Raw genomic sequence first — 19,921 nt, forward strand, 5'->3', positions numbered from 1 at the left:
ATGCTTCAATAAGCAAAAATCATAAAGATCATCAATTATGGAGATTTGCTCTGTTTTTGATACTTAAGAGTTTAAATTTCAATTCACTCACCATGGCAAAAAGCAAGGAAATTGTGTCCTACTAACATTTTTTTTTCTTTGCAGCTCTCCCTGATTGTGATGATCCCTCTCTAGTATTTATGAAATTATAAGTTGTGAACAAAAAGGGGGCTACCTGGCAGACCTGATGAGCGCAGGGAACTACCTGGGAGGCCTGACAAACCAAGAACTGAAAGTAACCACACAGGATGTTCTGATCACAAAAATTCCTAACTGAGCAAGTTATAATGGGAAGTCACATCTTAAGGCCTATATGATAGATTAATCTTTACCTTGAGCAAGCCTCGTGCATTGTTTTTGTGCATCTAGGATAACATACTTAAAATGTCAGAATGACCTCTTCTCCAGATCTCCGGAGATAAACACCCTGGTACCAAGTGAGATGATCTCAACATTCCTCATTGTTGTTTTTTACCTACATACCTCTGTAAACCACGTATGTTAAATATTAACTATCCTGCACCTACCAATGTAAAAGAAAGATGTACCACTCCATTTTACTTTTTATCCAATCCTAGAGATTTCCCTGCTTTACCTTCTCCAGCCTCCGTAATCTGCCACAAATGGATTTCGTGTACCCTTCCTTGCATCTTCTCCTTTAATTCTAACGTATAAAATGAACTGCAAAACTGCTATTCCTCAGAGCATTTTCTCAATCTTTTCAGGTCTGGCTTTCAGCTCTGGCTCAAACTGTTTAAACCTTTCTTTAGGTTTGGAATTTTTTTGTTGACAAAGCATATGATCATTTAAACATAAATTTTAATCGTACATAGATGAAATAGCCACAAAATACAAAGCCATTAAAAAAAATCATTTTTTTTTCATTGCAAGTTTTGTTTCAAGCCCTAGCAGTAAATTCAGTAAATTCAGCATTTGCAGCATTAAAATTATAGCCACTGGGAGATCCCACCTGGGATCCAGGAGGGCAGGTGCTATAGCTAAGCTGCAGAAAAGGCTTGAGTGATTCCCCCATCCCCCTCGCCCCTGCCCCGCCTTTTTTTCTTTTGCCTGAAGAAGAGAGCAACTAAGCAGCTAATCTGGCCCATTCAAACCCACGTTTGGAAATATTTGATCCCTTTTGTGGAGAGCACAACAAGCAAAGACATCACCAGGGCTTCTCATTTTTCTTCATTTTAGCTATTATGGCCAAAGAAGCTAGGGGAATCCAATGAGCCAAATCCCCTGGGCTTGAATCTATTTTCAAATTCCGTAGGTAACTTTTGGCCCTCACAATGGATAGCAGTTCAACTGCTCTTTTGTACCCCAGGTAACTTCATAATCACTCAGGCTCAAGGATTTCATCATTCCAGGCCCTTCTTTTTTCCAAAATAACACTGTAACTATAGTTCAGTGAGTTGTAATTGTTCTAGTGAATCCCATGCCAGCACTGCTTTGGGGATCTTCAAGGCCACACGCTTTTGGAGAATCTTTAGAAAACACTCATGGAACTCAGCACATAGCTGGACTCATGACGAAGCCTCTTACAGTGAAAGGGTATATGAGAAGGATCATCAAGGGAAAAAGACACGAGTGGATTCTGGAGAAATCTATGGATAAACTCCCTTACTTTTTCCCAAATATATTTCTTTTTTTCAGCAGCAAAAAATGTAGAAATATGTGTGCAATATTTCTGCCAGGAGAGCCTATTAGAGAATCAGAGTTTAAGACTTTTATTAGGACTAGTCTCATAGGCATCTTTTGCTTAGCATCTTTGTACCAAAGTTCCAGGCTCCAAGAAGGAAGATAGATGTTAATCATAAATCACATTGTTTGTATGAACATCCTAACTACAGCGAGCCTTCCTTATCAGTTAGGGAATGATTTGGGGGCCAAATTCCCAGATTCAGCCAAGGGCCAAACTTGCATGTAGGCATTTCTAAAGTTGGCAGCCTCAGACTTGCTATGTTAACTCTCTTCTTCACAGGAGGTGAGTTGGCCCAGATCATGAGTGAGAGGCTGTATTTGCCTCAACTTTCCCTTCCCTTCTTGGTTATATAGCTGCATTGTATGGCACGTAGCTCGACTCTACATAACAGTTCAGCTAAACTTTTTTAGCTTATTTCATGACCAGAGAGTTCCATCAAAGCTATTGATTTCAAGCAAAGACTAGCCTAGGTCCCTTGTGGTGTATGGAGAAGAGGGGGTTTTACTCTATCTCCTCTCAGCCTCTGACAGACTTCAGAGCCCAGAAGTCTGTACCTTCAGCCTTACTTAACTGCTTTATGTTTTAGTTTACTTTATCTACAATGATATGGCTACGTATTTTAGATTTTCTTTTTTAAAAATATCATCATTGCTATTTGTTTGGAGCAAAGCATGGTGGATAGAGGGAGGCTTAGACTGTAAATTTATAATACCATCTTAGCCAGAAGGTGCCCCTTTACTTTTTTATACCTTATTTCAGCTTTCCCTGCTAAGATTCAGGACTAAGCCTGTAGCAGCTGAGCTGGCCTGGAGGATAACTTTAGAGGTAGATATTGTGCTTTACTTAAAATTGCCTTTTACCTATGTTTCTGGCCTATTGTCCTTGTGTCTCTTGACTCTCTCTTCCTTTAGGACAAATTATTCCCCATGAGGCTCATTAGTAGGCCTGTCTAGCAGTGTCTGTTTCTGAGAGGGAATCTAACTTAGGTTTCTCAAGCCAAAATTCCTGTACTCCTCCTGGATTTTAGTCAAACATATAACTCAAAATGAAACAACAAATCAGAGTTTGGGCAGTCTAACCATTTTCAAAAGTCATTCTATACACTGTCAGGAAAGACAAATAGCTAACCCATAAGTCAAGTAGGAATTCATTTTCCCTATCTTAACCTAAGTGTTTCACATTACATTTAGTAACATATATTTTTGGTCACTCAGCAGCTCTTCCCCCAATTTCTTTTTGAGAAGTTACTTCTTTTCTATTCTGTGAGTTGTCTTGGCAGCGCAATGTATCCAGATGTGTGCACTTGCACTTTTACTACAGAAGTGAAAGGGGATTTGGGAAACTTTTTTTTTTTTTCCCTTCTTCACAGATCCTTTCACCACTCTGGCTCACCAAAGGGTAGCTGAAAGGCTCTCAGCTCAGTCACTAAGTTGGATTTTGACTTTCTGCTAGGATGTTTGACTGTTGGGTGGGTTGAGACAGGGACTGAAGAAAATGATGGCTTAATCCTGCAGCAGCACTGGGTCGGCATATAAGCCATTCTCACCAGAGTAACCTTCTGTTTTGGTCTGTATTATTCTTAAAATCTGGCATTGTGAACTGAACATGGCACTTCAGGTAAGATGTAACTGGCGTATGCTTAATGATTTGTGCTATTGTTGCTTCTATAACTCTATACTATATTTCTTTAATATAAGACAATATTTATCTTTTACCTGTAGCCACTTAAACTAATTACATTCTTCCATTTTACTGTTATGAATCCAAATCTCTCTCTCTCTCTCATTGAGAAAGACTGCTAAGCACAGTGTACTAGAGCAGTTGATTTTTAAAATCCCAACACATGTCTAGGTTATTTGAATATTTTAATTATTGTATATATTATATATATTTTTTACTTTTAGAAACTTGTTACATACTGACAAGATGGTTTTGACCTTTGATCCTGTCACCTGTCATCTTGGCCAGCTTTGTGTCATCTGAAATTTTGCCAAATTTTGCCAATCTTAGGTTTCAAATTAACTGAAGTTATTAGCATGCTGCAAGTGATACACTGAATGATTTTTTTAAAATCTGGTACTCCTCAAGTATTTTCTTTTAAAATACAAAAACATTATTGGTGATCTCTAGTCTTATATTCTGCCTTTAAAAAAAAATATTAAATGTTTAATTTTTTGAAAAATGATTTGTTCTTTTATTTTTTCCGTGCTTTCACCATAGTTATATTCACCTGCATAAGCACGCCACTGACTTCTTTGGATGCACAAATAGTACAAAGTTTAAAATAGCATAAAGTTCAAAACTATGAATATACATTCTCAATGGCATTGCTTTATGAATGATAGGATAATAAAATATATTTCAACCTTCGAAAGTGAGTATAATTTATTTACACTCCAGATTTTTCCTGGAGTTGGCTCCAAAAATTAGGTTTACCAAAAACACAGGATAATAATAGAAATTACTGCTCCTTCATTTCTTCAGGTGGTCTGATGTGCTTTTATACTCTGTAACGCTTACTTAGCTAAATAGTAGGTCAATACATTTTAAATTTTCTCAAATCAAGAGAACTTTGATATAAATATGAGAAGTTTCCTATGACTAGATCCCGTCTGAGGTGGCAGTACCTAAAGAGTCTTGAAGATCATGGGTGCTGTGCAAGGTAGGGTTAGGCGACTTGCGGGGTGGGGCCCTGGGCACCAGGAAGTCCAGCCTCCACCCAGATTCCAGGAAACTGTGCATGGCACAGAAGCAGATCTGTCTGAACATCAAGGAATGACTTGGCCGATGTGATTGTCAGCTATGACTAGAGATTAGATGTTCCCTTTTCTTTTTTCTGGGCACTACATTTGAATATCTTGAATTCTTCCAGTGACAGTGGAGGAAATCTCAGTAGTGACAGAGAATTTGCCTTCTGTCTGGTAGAATGAGTGCTTGGGGGTCTGAATCGAGTTTTGCTATGAAGGAAATATAATGATGTTTGTTATATACCTGGATTTGTGGACCATGATCCATACCCAATGAACTTAATATGAATATCTTTTAGAATATCGATTTACTAAAAAGAGGAGAACTTGCAAGCAAATGTTATTGCAGGAAACTTATTAAGGGTTAGGAAGAAAGCCAATATGTATCACATGCCTACTATGTACCAGGGCTGATATACTGCATTTAATTAATTTCATTTGCAGAGGGCCTTACCCTCATATCACAGCTGAGGAAGTATGTTGTATTACGGCTCTCCAGAGAAATAGAATCTATCTAACTATCTATCTATCTATCTATCTATCTATCTATCTATCTATCTATCTATTTATCTATCTATCATCTATCATCTATCTATCTATCATGTATCTATCTATCATTATCATCATTTATCTATCATCTGTCAATCTATCTGTCTAACTATCATCTAGATATCTAGATATATTAAGGAACTAGCTCACATGATTATGGAGACTGAGAAGTCCCAACACCTACAGTCAGCAAGGCAATTGGAGACTCAGGATAGCCGATGGTGTAGTTCCAGCGTATGTCTAAAAGCCCAAGAACCAGGAAAGCCGATGGTCTAAGTCAGGATCGGAAGGCAGGAAAAGACCAGTGTTCTATGCCGTGTAGTCAGGCAGGAAGAGATCCTTCTTACAAAGCCTTTTTGTTCTATTCAGGTCTTCAGTTGATTGGATGGGCCCCACCCTCATTAGAGAGAGCAATGTGCTTTACTCAATCAACTGATTCAAATGTTAATCTCACTTAGAAACACCCTCACAAAGACAACCAGAAAAACGTTTGACCAAATGTCTGGGCACTCAGTAGTCCAGCCAAGTCAATGCACATCAGTAAGTGGGAGCGCAAGAATAAACCCCTAAGACTGGAGCATTCCAAATCTTCCTTGTAAAATTTATATATCCCTTGGCTTGTACTTGGTTATGACTTAAGCTACTTAGAAATCAATAAGCAATTCACAGTTGGCATTCTCTGATCTCTCCTACCTTGCCTCTCTAAATCAGAGAGAGACCATGGACTCCTACATGTGGTTGGGAGAACCTGGGTTAGCTTCTTGGAGATATTTGCATTTTACCTTCTACTGGGATAACCACCCAGGAAGGTAACCTACTCCAGTAATATATTTTATCTAACCCCCCAGCTCCTCTCTTTTATTCCTTGGTGACCTATAACAGGCACTGAGAACCAACTTTATTTACAGACCTAGAGTTCAGAGTCTTTGAGGTTGGGCTTTGACACCGGGTTAGATGGTTTCAGTTAAACCACAGCCCATGTGGTAAAATGAAATTTTGCTGTGTTCTACAGCAAGTCACTTCAATAAAAATTCTCTTTTGGAGGAAGAAAAAGAGAGAGAATAGAGGAAAATATAGCAGCAGACTTTTCTTTTTATTCCAAAGTGAATGAGCTTGCCACTTCCATGACAACCATTTAAATTATGCAGCTGAAGTCCTTTTCTTGAAGAGCTTAAGTTTCAAGTTCAAATGACAGGACTGGTGATAGGACATTCCTCTACCGCCACCCTCCCGCCCCCTACACACATGTGTTCAAAGCCTGGAGTTGTACGATGTGCTGATACATTAATAATATGAGCTCTTAGTGTAGGAAAAGGAACAGAGCATAGGCAGAGTGTATATACTTAAGTGGGAAAAACTCCTTCTGATAGCCAGTTTCAAATGTTTTAGATCAGGATGGCAAAGTTGCCTTGTTTTGGGGACTAATTTCTTCTCTTTGCCTTCATCTAGGGTTTCATCCAAACTTGCCCTTTCAGACCCATGGTATTAACTTTCCCTTCCCCATGAAACAGTTTCTTGAATCACTCTTCCCATAGCGACTGATATTTTAAAAAATCATTCTAGATGCCGATGTTATTGCTGCTGTTGCCAGATTCTAATTTGTCATGCAGTTTTTTTTGAGTGCATTTAAGGCCCTGGCTGATTGATGGCTACTCTGGTGAGGAAAGGAAAGAGTGCTTAAGCTAAGTCAGTAACCAAGAAAGAGCCATGAGCCTCCCTAAATTTTTCACTAAGGCATGAATCCTGGGGACTAGCTAGTCAAGTACACCTTCTGCAGAATTTCAAAACTAAAGGTCAGTGATGACAGAAAACAGTGCCCGTTCTTTCTACATCCTGATAAAAATGCATCTCAAAGAGTCTCCAGGCAATTTAGTTGTTTGCAGACCCTGTTCCCGGACTCTCTGAAACCAGAGGGCACGATGACCCAACTTTATCTATGCATTCCTTTTATTTGATGTAAAACTGTTAATCTTTGAAATATATGTATTCTAATTGAAACTTTTGATGTACCAGATATACTTTTTTCCTTGCTTTTCTGTCTATATAAACACTTTTACAAAGACAGAGCATTTTTTTTGATTCTTGAATTTATGTTCCAGGGCTCTAGACCTCAGTAAGGCCCAAATAAAAGTCCTTAAATTTACAGAGATTGAGTTTTCATTGACACTGGAAAGAAGAGAAATTTGTATCCTCCTGACGCAAATAGGGGAAATAAGAAAGTAGGAATTGAAGATAAGTCTTGTGATGATATAAGCCACCATGGTGTGTGTTTGAATGTGCTGCAGGTTAGTCCATTTTCCAGAAACACAACTACTAACAGAAATGGCCTGACATAATTTTTTCTTTCATACCAAAATTATAAAGAGAATCCTTCGATTTGTTTTGTTAAATACTTTAGAAATTATTTCAGCCTTATATGTTTAGTGGAGAAAAGTTAGAATATTCAGAAGAGCAAGAAAAAATATAAATCTCCCTTTAGCCCCTCACGCAGAGGTAACCTTTATACATATTTTGGAGTATATATTTTAAGATTGTCCCATATATAAAGATGCATGTCCACACAGAAACACATATCATGAAATGTGAATCATTGTATACATACTGTTTAAAAATTGCTATTTTAGTCATTATTGAAAATTTTCTATCTCATTGTACTTCAAATTCCACCCTTTCAAACAATGGCCCAACAATTGTGCAATCGCACAATTGTGCAAATGTGCCATATGTTATTTAAACAATACCAAATGATTAGACATTTAGATTAAAAATTTTTTAATGTAAACAATCTAATAAACACCATTTAAAAATATTTACCTTGCCACTTGTCCAAGAGTTTTACTTAGAGAAATTCCTAGAACTCATTGTTTGAAATGTACTTACTATCTCTTGAAATAATAAAGTTCATATCAGCTATCTATTGCTGCATAAAAAACTAACCAAAAATTTAGTGGCTTTAGGCAACAATTGGTTATTTTGCTTAGAAATCTGCAATGTGGGTAGAATTCAAATTACTGCGTCTCAAGCTTGTCTCTACTCTAATGGGGTCAGTTGAGTAGGTTCACTCAGGGAATGGAGGATTAACTTTCAAGATGGCACAGTCACCTATCTGGCCAACAGTTGATACTGATTGTCAACTGGGAGCTCAGACAGTTCTGTGGCTCAGGGTCCTTAGTTTTTCTCCACATACCCCTCTCCACAGATCTTTTGGGCTTCTTCACAGCATGGTAACTGGGTTCCAACACTGAGTATCCTAAGAGAACAAGGCAGAAATATATGGCATTTTTATGACCTACCCTCAAAAGTCACAAGGTCTCTCTTCTGTTATACTTGGTTGGTTGGGGCAGTTACATGTTCAAGAGGAGAGGGTATAGGCTTCATTTCTTGATGGGGGAAGTTGCAAAGTTTTAGAAGAACATGTGGTATGGGAGATATTGCTGCCAACTTTGGAAAAATACAATACACCCTGAAGTACAGTAAAAAGATGATTTAAGATTTAGCATTTTGAATAAATCTAGACCATATACCTCTGCATATTTTATTATCGATAGCAGGTTCCTTCATTTTTATTCTTTATAAAGGAAAGGTAAATATTCGTGTGTTCACGGGGTAGTCAGTAAAAAATTTGGACTCTACAACAGAAACATGGTCAAGATTCTCCCTGAGGGTCTCATGAGGCAAAGAGAATGTGTGAGGCAACACAAGTCAAAAGGCATTTGGGAAAGAAGGCAGCCAAGGAGACCAATTACAAATGTCGTTTCCAAGACTGAGGTGCACCATTAACCTCAGGCTGTAGAATAAATAATTCAAACTTCATTGGTTGGTCAGTGTGTGAGGTGTGGTCATATAAGAGGCCAGGTGGACAAGAACATTTGAATTAGAGAAGAACCTTAAAATATCCAGGCTTCGACATCATAAAACTATGTTACTCGCTTGTGTCATCTAAGACACAAAGAGCCTCTTATGTGAGTCCACATTAAGTGTCAGAATAGGGATAGTAAAATAACCTTGAGAATCATTTAGAATCTGTTAAAAAACTCCTGGACAGGCGGTAGTGTCAGGGGAACCCTAGAGGGAGTGTGAATGGCTAATTACTCCACAGATTCTGCAGTACTGGGAACCACAATCATATTCCAATTTGTCTTCCGAATGTCAAAAGGTAACTACTGGTATTCTCTCTTTTTGCAGGAATCCCTCTTTATGAGCCATTTTTCGTCAAAATCATATGACTGGCAGTTGATCACTGCAAATGACTCTGCCATTAGGACAAGAACTTTGTTATATTTCTTTTTTTCCCTCTCCTTTAGAAACTGCTCAGGGAAAGCAATGCAGAGAACCTGTATGAATCGATAAGTGATTAAACCCAACTTTACATAGATTCAAGATGCTTGTAAGAGTGCCAGCCCATCTCCTCCTTTGTTAGTTTGAATTATTTCTAACAATGAAGGAAACATTTGTCAGAGTGACAAGGGTAGATTGTAATGTGCCCTAAAAAGTGAACAGAAATGTTTATTTTTTAAAAAAGATGCATATATTTTTAAAAAAGAGCAAACAAAAGGTCATGTACTTCTTTTCCTTTCTTGTGCCCACACATATTTCCATTTTATGGGAGGGAAATTTGGAGATTTTAGTTCAACACCGATAGTTTAAATTTGACTTCAATTAACTGCCTGCATGTAAATATGTAATGACATTTGCAAAAATCATAGAGTCTGCTGGAAATTTGATCTAAAGAATTTATTAAGCCCAAAAATTTAAACTTGAAATGCTCCATGATCATGACGTGGAGTAGCAATTATCATCATTGTTTGCTTTGTTCAATTTAATTGCAATGTTCAATTTAGATTTAGATTTAGATTTTAGCCTTAGTGTTTCTCCACCAGGGACAATTTTGCTGCCTGCTTGTCCTCCCCACTCCCCTGCCTCCAAGACATTTTTGGTTGACAGAACTAGTGTAAGTGTGTGTGTGCTATTGGCCAGAGATACTGCTAAATATCGTACAATACACAGATCAGCCCTCCAGAGCAAAAATTATCGAGTCTAAAAAGTCAAAAGTACTGGGATTGAGGAACCTTGGTTTTAGTTCGGGCACAAGAAATTTACCAGTAGAACTGTTTTGAAAGATCTTGTCTCCTTTATTGCTGTCAAGTCACCAAAGTCATATATATCGGATTGAATTATTTTTCCCCCTAATGTTTCTAATCTCAGAGCTGAATAGGATACTTTAACTTCGACTTTGGACTGTAGACACAAAGAAATTAATTGAACAAAGATAGACTGACACAAAGGGTAAACTATAAACAGTTTTTCAAATTGTTTACTTAGGTTTATCTAGAGGAATGACTCTTTTAAACTACTGGTTCCTCTTATAGAACTTGGTAAAATCTTTGGTTCATAGGTCTCTAGCAATGTTTTAAAGGCTCATTACATTTCCTATATATTTACACTTAATTTAATATGTGAAGTTTCTCTGCCTTTATTAATATTGCTCTTTTTTCTTTTTCTTATTCATTCTTTTTCAAGTCATTACATTTCTATATTGCTTTTACAGTGAATTTACATGTCTATATTGCTTACATATCAGTATGAACAACCTGTCTTAGAGGGCCAAATACCTAAGCTCTCCAATTACCTGAAAAGGGCTTTCTAGTCTTTGTGTTCCATCCTTGTGCTGCTATTTGCATCTCTTTCAATAAGGTTGTGCTATTTTATTGACTATTTGCTCAGAACTCTCAGTTGTCTATGGAAGCCTATGTTTGGCTTCATGGGTATTGAGTTAATGACCTCACTGATCAATATTTCTGGTGTTTAATTAATTTGCTTATTATAATCTCTACTGTTCAAGAAAGGATTTGGTGCCATTTACTAAGATAATTTTTTGGGGCTTTCTGGTGACTTTGGTCCAACTGCCTAAGCCACACTGACCACACTCCAGACAGATCTGTGAGCAAGCTGTTTTTGATCTTTGGATATTGATGATCCCTAAATCTTAGGGATCAGTGAGGGATTATTTGTCTAGCCCTTCAGAACTGAAGCCGAAAGAAACTGTGTCTGGCCCAGTGCCACTAGGAAGTCTGTTTCTCTAAAGATACCTTTCTATCGTCTTGGTTCTTAGCTGGAAAACTTCCCTTTATCCCAGAAACTAGGAGAAGAGCTATACTTAACTTGTCAAACCTATGGCTCACCCTCAAACTGCTGTTATCCCAAAAGGGAAATTATTTTTATCTCTTCTAAATCTTTTAACTCTTCCCTGATCTATTACATGTGAGTTAACTACGAAAGTATAGAAATACTGGTTAAGTTTCCGGGTCAAAGAGAACCCAAGACCAGTTCTTACTGAGTAATAATAATTTGAATGCTTAAAATGGTAGAAAATCACATACTCTTTTTTTAAATCCTGGATGTTAGAGATGGGACATTTGGCAAGATTCCCAGAACACTTTGACCCCATCACCCTGAGAAAAACAATAAGAGTCTAGGCTGTGAGTCCTTTATTGAATTTAAAGGTCACTGACATACTGTCCTGTTGCAATTGAGGACCCAGCTCTGAAATCACTTCTGCAAGAATTTTCTCATTTTTAAAACCTCCTTTATGTAAAACTGTCCTCTGGCTCCAAGCAGAAATTTAATTTATTCAGAGATAAGGCATAGGAAGATCTTAACTTCTCTGATGTGAGGGATCTGAAGAAATTAGGAGTGAGCAAGATAAATATCAGAGAGTCAGCACTACACACATTTCCTAATGGATAAGATCTCTGCTTTTGTTATTTTAATTTTCTCTGCATGGAGTCAGATAGCCTACGTGCCTTCAATAATAATGATGCAACGGTGCTAGCCTGCTAGGTCTCATGAAAAAGTCCTAAAGTAATTTTAAAATTTCATTTGGATCTAAAGAAAAGATAGATTCAGATTCATTTATTCATTCATTCAGCCACATTTAGTGAAAGCCTGTTATATGAGTAGATGCTGCAGTAGGTTCTGGCTATTGAAAAAACAAGACAAAATGTCATTTGGAAAACATAACATAGTAAGAAAAAATATGTATGAAATTTCAATATAATGATAAAAGAGCAAGAGACTACACACAAAAAACTGATGATGAATACTTTTTGGGTGGTGCCTTTACAGAATAGCCCCTTGAGCTGTCTCTAGAGGAATGAGTAGGACATCATCAGGCAGATAAGCTGGAAACAGGCATTCAAGGCAGGTCAAGTGCATGTGTGACAAAAGACATAGAGATGAGAAATGACAGGGTGCTTCTTGAGAAAAATATGTAATTTGGTGCAGCTGTCATGCAGACGATTGGCACTGGATATGGTTGGAGAAGTAAACAAGAGCCAGATATGTGCTACCTTCAGGAACGTGGACTTTATCTTGCAGATGACACATTCCTCCTATGTCACATTGAGAGTCTAGACTTATTTATTCTCTTTGTCAAATACACTTTTCAGACATATAATGGTTCCCTGGCAAATGCAGAAAGTTTTCATATGAGGGGTGGAGGGCAGAGAAAGAAAGAGAAAAATAAATTCTTTCCTTATAACGAGGAAAAGATAAGAGAAGAGTGGCTAGGATGAGGCCGTCATTAATGGTTACGTATAAGAAATATGCCCACAGAGTACCAGTTCCCTGGAAGAATTCCTCCCAACGCTGGTAGTGAGAAATTGGAAAAGGCAAGACAGTGATTGAGAGGAAGAATATTTTTACACACACCTCTTAGACTGTATTATGGTTGTTTGACTGTGAAGCTGAAGATAACTAGAAATCCAACAACTCCAATCAGGTTTCTGACACCTGAAATTTCCTTTGATTGTTTCCAGAACAATTCAAAACTAATTTGAAGAGGAATGAAGAGTACCCAGGGTAAGGCATAAAGGAGATTATTTTTCAGTTATTGAGGCAAAAATAAATAGCAAAGGAAGTACGTCTAAGTGTGTGTGCATCTATGCATGAGTAATTACACGTGTCTAAGTACACACAGTTGTACATCTTCATAAAACAACTTTACATAACACCTACTCATCTGGAGTATATACTGATCCATCTCCCAAGATAGATTTTCATCAATTTTTCTAAAAAAATAAAAATAAAAATAAGGCTGCAGATGAGTTAGCTGAATTTTCGCAATAGAGAAAGGAAAAAGGGGTTAGAAAAAGAGGAGTCTGGCTCAGCATTTCTCAGGTTGACTGTCACATGTTTCCATTCTAAAGACAGCAGAGAGAAACCACAGATTTTTATGCTAACTTCAGTAATATTCTTAAAGTCACAATCTTTCTGGGATAGTTAAACCATGGAAACGTGAAATTTTACTGTATGTGTGCTGGAGTTGGCTGACTTTGACAATTGATGTCAAGAGGGGAAGAAAAGGGAAAGGCTTAGTGAAGGGGGTAATGAAATGGGATTCGTGAAGCCTGTGCATTACCTTCTGAGGCATTCTACATTTGCTGTGTGACCTGAATTCAATTAATTAAGCCTCTGTGTCTGTTTTTTTCCCTAGTTGAAACAGGAGTAGAAATGACTCTTAGAGAAATTAGAAAGAGGTTTGTACGTTAAGAGTTTTAAAACATATTGAACTCCCCAGGTTAAAGACAATAAAGATAGCGTTTTGACCATTACAATTTGAGCCCAAAAGAATCTGCTTTTAGTTTTATTAAACAAACAAGGCCAGGTTGTTCACTTGTAGTCTCTTTCTTCTTTTTCCAATCTCTCCAGTTTCGTTTGAACTGAACGGCTTCTGAGCCATCGTTACCTTCGAACCTTTCTCACTTCCTTTTCCCACCCCTTCTCGAAGTTCAGTTCAAGAGGTTCTTGCCTCTTGAATCCTGTCTGCACGTTCAATTCCACTGAGGTGGTTATGGTGGTTATGATGGTAGTAGAACAGGAGTAGTCTTACACTCATTTGTACCTTTTTAGATGACCTATTCTTTTTCTGTTCTTTTAAATATCTCCCTTGGAATTAGAAAAAAATCTCCTAGATTATCTTTGGCTCTTTGTTCTTATTTCCATTTCCCCATTTCTTGAATATTTTTATTCCTTATCCTGATTTGTATAAAAGAGGCCATGAGGACCAGCAAGCATGAAATATTACTCCAAAAGGAGGTGTGTTAGAGAAAGACTATGAAGGAAAAAAGCTAGGAAATGTTCATAAATAGTGCCTTACCTCAGGTGGTAAAATTGAAAAACAATAAAACTGACTAAAAGTTGGTCCTCTTTGTCTTATCATCATGTATCAGTAATTCTAAACAATGTCAGTGATAAAATACTCACCCCCATCCTTGATACACCACTGCTCACAAATCTGTAACTCTTGTTCCCGTACTGCATTGATAGTTTTGTCCTTGTTACATTAAGTGGCCTCTTCTTTTGGATCATGGGTTTTTTTTCTTCTAGTACTTGATTCTGAACCAATTTTGTCTGCCTGGTTCCTTCTCTGAAAGAGGAAGCTGTGCAGTGGGAGGGACACTTTTCGAAGAATGTGGAGTTTCTACCTTTAAAAACAGTAACAGCAACAATCTGTGGGTTTGTGATCGGAAAGGAAAAAGAAGTAAAAGTAGTCAGCCTCGTTATCATTCATACTGTGTAGGATCAATGGCACTTCACAATTGTATTAACTAGTTAATTCACATTTACGAATGGGTTCTCTCCATTGGCTACTGCTGAGTTCAATGACAACTATTGTTTGTCTTAACTACAATTCTACTCAATTCTCAGAGAATAATGACTTTTTACAAGCTCTTTAGGCCATTTTGCCTTTAAAATGTTCTTTGCAAAAAGAACATTCCCAATAGTCAATTTTTTTTTCCCAGCCAGTAACCAGTCTAACTTGCATTGCTTAAGCGATTATGTATATGGAGAAGATAGCCAGAGCATTTCATTCTTGTTTTTGTTCAACTTCTAGACAGATTAACCCGAAAGATAAACATTGACTAAAGCAAGGACTTATTGCCTTGATGTTTTGATTTGTAGAACTGGTGTCTCCTTGAAATCTACCTCACTAGCTTCCATGAAGGCTGCTTCTGCACTTCCTTTATTCCTACTTACAATCTACTTTCCCATTAGTTCTATAACAGTGCATATCCACAAAATGGGCTCAAAGAATTCAATGTTAGAAGGTGACTTAAAGACCACATCTTCCACCCTTTAGCTAGATGCCAGAACCCCTTTTAACAAAATCTTGATCAACATGGCTTGAATACTTCGATCCTTGCTTGAATACTTCCAGTGATGGGTATATCATCACTTTAATGTACATCTGATTTCACATTTTATGGTATAATAGTATACATATTCTTTATTTTGAGTTAGAATCTGTTGCTTTTTTGTCTTCTTGGGTTACAAAAAAAAATAGAAAAATGAACACTTGCACCTTCTTTTTGCTGAAAGTTGAAAGCCATTTATTGTAATATCAATTGTTTCTTTATATTCCTCATACATAGGATACTAAGTGAAGATGAAGACTCTGGAAAGAGTGGAAAAATTTAAATCTGGGCTTCAAAGAGGTTATAAAATACAGGATATTCTATGAGAGTAAGATACATGGAGAAAATATATTGTATCATTTTTTCCCACTCCACCTCCAGATTAACAGGTATAAATATACAGCAAAATCTCAAGGCTAGGACAGGTAGTGGTTTTGGTTGTCATTGTGTGTGTATGTATGTGTGTGTAGGGGGATTGCAAACAGCAAGGGGGAAACTCCAACTATTGTAATTTTGTAACTGGAGAAGAGAAAATTCTGCTGCCACTGCCTTCCCATTTCCCCTCCCCCAGCCGCCAGTTATATTGGGAAGCCAGAGTCATCTCTTGTCTTTCATTTTGGTTACCCAGCTGCTTCTGTGAGCCAGACACAGCATCTACACCAGGGCTGTTTGTTCTGAGAGGGAGTATAAGCCACCAGAAGCAGTGGCTGATTGTTCAGACTTAGTAGAAATCTCTGACCCCAACCTCAATGATTCTGCCCTCCCTCTGAGAAGGGCTTGAAGAAGCCTATTCAGGTTTAAGGAAAAAGAGGCCAAAGTTGACCTTTCATGGGGAACCATGAATGGCACCCGAGTTAAAGCCAGAAGCCAGGGAATCAGGCAAGACAGGTGTCACAGTTTGAGAGTTACTGAAATCTCTGCTGTTCAAAATCCTGAGACTTTTAGGGAAACAAATCTCAATCATGTCAAAGATATCAAGGCCTTGAACAAATGCTTCCCTCTCTCCAGGTCTCTGTCTCTTTGGCTGTAAAATAAGTACGTAGGATTGAGATAGAAACAAAAATAATTTTCAGCTCTTACTGTCTAAGAATCTAAGCTTGGTGTTTAAATTTAGAGTTCAAAATCAGGATTGAGCTGAGGGTGGGGGAAAAGAGACCTTGTTGTCATTAAAATACTTTGTAAAATCTTTTTGAAAATATTCACCCTGAACTTGAAAGTGATTTACTTTCTCAAACACTGGCAAAGCTTTCAAACCAAAGGATTCCTTCTAGTATATAAGGTGGAGAAAAGAGTGTGTGACAGACTAAAGTGAATACTTTATGTTTAGGTGGGTTTGAACACATCTAAGGTAACTGTTACTTTGATAGAAAAGTGTTTTAGGGGGAGTTACAGAGATGAAAGCACAAATTTGTATAGCATAAGCTTATGGAGTATGTTTCACTAACTTGGATATTATTTCAGAAGCAATACTACTCAAAAGAACCATGTTCAATTAAAACAAAACCCGTGGAAGCTACACAGTTGAGCTTCTAAGATATTAAAACATTATTAGTGACCAGGAAGGAGAAATCGAAGAATCATTGATTCTCTGTTTTGATGGATTTAATTTTATTATGAAATCTTTTATCATTCTCTAATTCCCTGACCTTCAACACATCTTGTAATTATTCTGCTCACCATCATTATCAAGCAATAGGCAGTTTTGGTTACTCAAATATTCCAGTCCATGGGGACCTGCCATATACATCACACACAGATCGTCAATTGAAAATGATTTTTTTTAAAAGAAAATACACACTGGGATTTTATATTCATTCAGCATAATTACAGTGCTGCTAACAAAAGAATTTATGTTAGATAAAAAAATAACAATCACAAACAAAAGATGTCCACTATAAGGGAGTTAAATTGGGTTATAGTAGTGGAGAAACTATTGGTAGTAAACTAAATTTGAATAGATAATAAGGGTTCAAACCAAGGCAAAAACTGTAGGAGTGGAAATGAGGAAACTGATTTGAAAAATATTTAGGGAATGAAATTCGCAGATCTAATAATGTGATAGAGAGGGCAGAGAGGGAGAGACGAGAGAGGAGTAAGGATGTTTCTTTCAGGAGACTGGGTGAATGTTAGTGCCATTCACAAAGGCAGAGACAAGAGAGGAGAAAACTTGCTTTGGGAAAAATATCGCAAATCTATTTCACATTTGAGATGTGTATGGGCGTCTTTGAGATGAAATGCTTGGTAGGCAGATAAATATCTCCTTATATGGATATAGAGCACATGAGTGACAGTGAAAGTTGCAGGAGCAAATGGGATTTCCAAGGGACACTGCAGAATGGGAAAATAGTCACATTATCCTCATAATCACTCCATTAAGAAGATAAAATAGAACAAATCAGGCTATTAAAAAGAAGACCTAGAAAAGGGGGTTTCTTGTAAGTTAAAGGAAAAAAAGCTTTCCAGAGAAAGGGAAGTGCAAATATTGAAGAAGGCACAATAGTGTAAATATCCCAGAGAGCTCAGGCAAATTAAAGACCTGTAAAGTAATTCTTGGAGGGGAGTACCTCTTTTCCAGTCCTCTAGTTTCCATGAGAGATAAGTTATCCATACACATCTGTTTCCACATGTCTTCATGGGGTCCTAGGTAGTTGCTATTGGTCCATTTTTCTTGATTAGAACTTATTTATGAACAAAACCGATCACGGGAGTATAATGGGATTTGAACTTTTTTTTCTGCCTCTTCTACCTAGATAGTGACGCAGAAAGCTGGGTTAAGTGTATCTGCCCTGAAGACTCAAAATTATGCTCAGATTGGCTGGTCCTGAGGGCATAGGAAGTTGATAGGTGCATTTAGCTGTTACTTCAAAGAGGAAGAGTGCCATATATTTTTTCTCACTAAACCCTATAACAATAAACAGTAAACTCGGCAAATATGATCTCCTCATTTTTTGTATTATGCCATTTTGGCCAGATTTCGAAGTGCTGCAGAGTGATGGAGATGTAATGCTATAGGAGAGCTTTTATTTTTAATATTGTGGCCAAATGCTTGATTATAAGTTGGGAAAGGGGGCAAGATCAAGATCTAGGAGAGAAGAAAGGGAATCGAGATGAATCAAAGTCTTTGAGACTGAGGTTGAAATTTATGACAGAGTTTGGGAATGGGTCTTGGTTGGAGAGAGGGGTAACTCTTCCTTTGAGATAAAAAGGGCTTAGAAAAGGATAGCTGTGTCTGAAGTTAAAGGTCTGTGGTCTTTTGAGGGAGTTGAGGGAGGCAAGAAAGTAAATGACTGGAGAGTTGAAGGAGTTCACACATTCTCACGAATTTGCTGTAGAATTACAGAATGCAATACTGCAGCATTGAGAAAGATTTTGGAAGTTGTTATAGATTGGGTTATGGGTCCCAACTCTTGTCTTCCCTGTGATGGTACATCTATGCCCATTGCTATGTAATATTGCAGTGCCTTTCTATTTTGGTGGAATGTACATTCCATTGATATTAGACTTGGTCATATGACTTGCTTTTGACAATGAGATGTTGATAGAAGCTATGTAAGCAGAGACCTTGTATGTGCTTGTGTAGTTTGGCTTGATCACCATGAGGAGATCATGCCCTGGGTAGCCACTGTTTTTTTCAGCCTGGGTCGCAGAATGAACATACATAAAGCAGAAGTGAACTCAACGCAAAGGCAGAGATCTCAGTGAACACCCCTTTAAGGAGATAAACCAGGGCAGATCAAGTGTTCTAGCCTGCTCTAAGGTATTACTCAGAATAAGTCTAATTATTCTTCTGTAAGAAAGTCCTTCATCTGAAGACTCTTTCGTATAAGACATCTCTTTTTCAGGTTAGATATAATCAATTAGTATTTAACTCTATTCTCGCATTCTTCTGTAAGTCTTGTTCTTCAGGAGCTGAAAAGCTAATGACTACATTCGTTAGACTTCCTTGAAGCTAGGATTTTGGTTGCAAGATAGATTGTTTGAATGGGCTGTACTAGTATGATATTTGGAAGGTCAAAAGGAGGTGGAGTCCATTTTCAGTTGGCAAGCAAGCTCATGAGCGTTAGGGGCTATTACATTGACCAGACTCAGAATTCCTTTGCCTACTTACCAGCTTAAGGAATGTTAAGAAGCAGTAATGGCCAGCCTTTTGTCAAAATTAATAAACTACTTGATGATTAAATAATTCATTGGGTATGTTCTGGCTACTAGTGTTACTGAAATCTGTAATTGCATATGTTTGTTTTTTTAATTTGTTGCTTTTGTATTGGTAATTTTATGACCCTCAAAGTTTTTCTGTGTCTTCTTTTTTATTAATTTTCTCTGTCTTGATTTTTTCCTTAGTTACTATTCCATACAGAGTATTCGATTCTTGAAACATATTAAAATGATTTGCCTGCTACGGTATGGCTTATTTTATAATTTAAAAAAAAAAAAAAGCAGCAGCAGCGGTGGCAATGAGAGTAATAACTTCCTGATCTCTGGATTGTGGTTATGGTGGAAATTCTTCAGCTTGGCTAGGCGACGCCTTCTTGACTTGGTGCCCCTGATCCTAGCCTTCTGATATTTCTGCAAGCACTGAATTCCTTGTTTTAATTCCTTTTCTGCTTAAAATATGTAGAGTGATTTCTATTGCCTACACTGACCCCTGACTGATTTACAATTTGCAACTTTCTCCTTTCAGTATT

The 19,921-nt window shown here is 37.5% G+C and overlaps 1 long non-coding RNA gene across 1 annotated transcript in view; it reads left to right on the top strand.

Moving 5' to 3' along the window:
• The first annotated feature begins 3,150 nt into the window (after positions 1–3,150).
• Positions 3,151–19,921, top strand: part of LOC120617107 (uncharacterized) — a 44,573-nt gene continuing 27,802 nt past the window's right edge. Inside the window, exon 1 of the long non-coding RNA XR_005656772.1 lies at positions 3,151–3,361. This is a non-coding gene — a long non-coding RNA (uncharacterized LOC120617107). The remainder of the gene's footprint in view (positions 3,362–19,921) is intronic.

This window comes from Pteropus medius, unplaced genomic scaffold, assembly GCF_902729225.1.
Source record: "Pteropus medius unplaced genomic scaffold, Ma_sr-lr_union100, whole genome shotgun sequence".
In the NCBI taxonomy this organism is placed as follows: domain Eukaryota; kingdom Metazoa; phylum Chordata; class Mammalia; order Chiroptera; family Pteropodidae; genus Pteropus; species Pteropus medius.